The sequence below is a fragment of the Alosa pseudoharengus genome, unplaced genomic scaffold (assembly GCF_046254945.1).
Source record: "Alosa pseudoharengus isolate Yale_2024_CS ecotype anadromous, Long Island Sound unplaced genomic scaffold, YU_APseudo_1.1 YU_APseudo_1.1_scf_2, whole genome shotgun sequence".
Taxonomy (NCBI): Eukaryota; Metazoa; Chordata; class Actinopteri; order Clupeiformes; family Clupeidae; genus Alosa; species Alosa pseudoharengus.
The window spans coordinates 28,213,599-28,217,387 of NW_027468663.1; positions in this window are offsets into that span (position 1 = coordinate 28,213,599).

Below are 3,789 nucleotides of genomic sequence, written 5' to 3' on the forward strand. Positions count from 1 at the left end.
GGATTTAATGTGGACGCGAACATAAAAGGCGCAGAGTGGCTAAATGATACAGTGCAGGTTTTGCGGTGAAAATGTTTTTTCTGCCTTTTAAAATCAGGTGTAGCCTAATCTGAATCGCAGTTAAAACCATCAATTAGACAACAGAATCAGTAGGGTACCAGTTTTGTTTCATTGTACCAGGCCTACTGTATGTCAAAGGCAGGCTCGGATGAAGCTGGGAATGATTAAACACACGGTTTCAACACCGAGGTAATCAACCGTCATAATTATGATATTTCAAAAGAAAACGGTCATTGTTATTGTCAACATTTTTATCGCGGTTTACCATTATAACGGTAATCGTTACATCCCTAGTGTTAATGTAGTTATCCTATCGGAAACAGAACTGTTGGAAGGGCTGATTATAGGTGGCCATTCCTCCTGTTAGGGTCTTGCCACCTGGGTCCTGCTTTTTGTAACTTCAGCCTTGCACAAGAAAGTAGGAAGCAATGAAATTTACATGTACACAAAGACATTTTGTGCATTTGCAAATAGTTTTTGCATGTGCGCATGTACAAAACCTTTTCACAGATGCACAAAATATTTCTACAAGTACATTTCTTTGCACATGCACAAATTATTTTACACAACTGGGGGGTTGGCAACACAGAGGAGGGATAGCCCTTGGGGGCCAAAAGCTTATTCTGTATCAGAGCCTGATTTTAGATATATATATATATATATATATATATATATATATATATATATATATATATATATATATATATATAGATAGATAGATAGATAGATAGATACTTTATTGATCCCCATAGGAAATTCAAGAAGGGTTTTGATTTTAGGCTTGTGCTTTGGTCAGTTAAAAAGTAGCCTACATAGTACTAACAACAGCCTATCTATACCAGTGTTTCTCAAAGTGTGGTCCGGGGACCACTGGTGGTCCACAAGCTATCCCAAGCTAGTAGGGCTACTCTCCTTTTTTTTAGCTAAGTGGTCCATGAGGGTTTTTTTTATTAGTTAAGTGGTCCTTGGTCTGAAAAAGTTTGAGAAACACTGATCTATACAACAACATTCACACCTAACAGCCAATATTAATTGGGACTTTACTGTAATTGGGACTTTAAACAACCCCCTAAAATTACCTTTAGTTTTGTTCTAGTTTACAGTTGTGTATGGCAGGGTTGTGCACAATTCCAATTGCAATTCTGCTTCCTGTTTGCTACCTCAATTGAAATGCAAGTGAAATTCAAGAATTGAATTGGAATTTAAGAGCCAGTTTCAGTTTCAGCCAGTTTCCTCTTATCTTTGTTTAGTTGTAGGGAGTAAATGCAGTAGTTTCCCTTATCATTTTGCTGATGTTGTATGGATATTCAGAATGACTTACTCTGAATTATTAGTAGTTAAAGTAATAATAACAATTATTATTCACATATTTCAACATTGATCCTCTTTTTTTATGCTGTTCAGTGAGGTATGTAGCAGTTAGAATCTGCAGCAGTCCTTACACAGATGAACAAAAAGCTTGCATTATCTACACACGACCACTAAGGCGCAGCAAGCCAGTCATCACGAGTGGCAATATCCCAGCACAACAGCACTCAAGACTTTTTTCTGCTAATTCCGCGAATTCCGTGAATGATACATTGTAATGTACCTATGACCAATTTACAACAGTGGAGATATCCTTGCACATCACCACTCCCGCTACTGTCATATTGATAAATTAATTATTAATTCATATTGATGCAAATAACTTCTTCCAATACATAGAATTGAATGCTTTTCTTCAAAGATTTTGATTGCTTCAGATACACAGTATTCTACTCCTTAAAACAGCCATATAACCATATGGATGCCAATCATTGATATTAATAAAAGTACTGTAAACACACTTCAAAGACAAAGTGTAGTAAAGAGTAATGATTTTTATTCCTTAAAAATGAGTCTGGCTGTTATAGAATGTTAGTTTTGCACAAATATGCAATACATTTAAATTTAATGGTCCACGACTTTGGCCGGCAGCACTCCACCCTGTTTAATTTTTGGCCCTTGATGGGGAACAATTTGGGCACCCCTGATCTAGACCAGTGGTTCGTAACTGGTCTGGCTTTGGGACCCAATATTTCCCATGTTCATGAAGTCGCGACCCATATGTTTTTTTTAGTGTTCAAGTCAACGGATATGGTGAGCTACATGGTAAGGCACACAAAATTCCTGTAGGCCTACTTGTTTGGAACATGGTAATGTTTACCATTACATTTGTGAAGCTTTAACTCCTGATGGCACCTTTCGAAACACTCAATATGTTTGTTTTTGACAAGGGTGCTTTGTCATTTTAGTTTTGATGGTTTCATGCTCTCATTGTGCAAGCAATTCACTGCACGCCACACAAAAACAGGAATAGCTGATAAAAGCATAGAAGGGCTATAGTCAAAGAACAGTTTAAAAACTAAAAAGTAATAATAAAATAATAATAAGAAGAAGAAAACATAAAACACAAGTTGATAGTACATAAAAGCATAAAAGGGCAATCATTTAAAAGTGTTTAAAAAGTAATAATTAAAACATAAAAAACAACTTAGAAACTATTACAATTTTAGCTAAAAGACTTTCCCAGATTTAGATTTAGATTTAGAATGTAAAAAATAAGTGATCAGTTAGCAGAAAGCATCTGAGAAAAGTTTGGTCTTAAGTCTAGATTTGAAACTGGCTACAGTTGGGGCAACTTTGATCTCATCTGAAAGCTGGTTCCAGAGCTGAACTGCATAGCAACTAAACGCTGCTTTACCTCGTTTAGTTCTAACAGTAGGTTTTACTAACAAGTATTTCTCCTGAGATCTGGGAGGTCTGGAAGGTGTGTATTGCTGAAGCATGTCTGCTAGGTAATTTGGTCCCGTTCCATTTAGTGATTTATAAACAAGCAGAAGCGCTTTAAAGTAAATTCTGATATTAGATCTGATAAGCATTTTAAATATGTGTTTTTTTTTAAACCACAAGCTCTGCGACTCACCCAGAACGGTTTTGTGTCCTGCTGTGAAGAGAATATACACTTATCTTTATGTTACTACCTGTCTGTGAAAAATGTCGACTGTTGTTTAAAAGAACACATAAAAAAAGAACATGAAGAAAACATGAACATGAAAAAAGGAACTGGGTGATTATTCAAATTCTATGCAGCAGTGTCCTGCTTTCCTGCTAATTTAAGTAATATGGTTTGCAATGCAGAGAAGTTCTGAGTTGGATAACAGAGAATTTTGAGAACTCCTTAGAGTCCAATAACATGATGCAGAAAGTATATAGTATATATAAGATAATTTAAGTTATTACACATGGAAACATTAACACATTTTATGCTTCTCCTTGCTGAAAGGAACACATAAGAAGACGGTTTTGGTCCCGACCCACCAGTTAAGAAACACTGATCTAGACTATGTTCCTCTTGAGGAGGAGAGGAGAATGTGCCAGCTGTTTGATTAATTAAAATTTTGCATAATATTATATAATGTTATTATTGGTGGAGGCTCCAAATAAGCCTGTTGAGCTTTCTGCCTCCCCCTGCACTGTATTGCTTACTTTCATATTTCTCATCTGAGGTATTCTGAATTTATGAAAATAATAAACCCAAAACCTAAATAAAGAACAAGACTTACTTCTAATCCTTTTAGCCCGCCAAAACCTGGTGGTCCGGTCTCTCCCTAAAAATATACATATATTATTATCTGCACACATGAAATAACCCCACAGACATTCACTGTTTTACACTGTAGAGGACCTTATATCAATCATACCCTC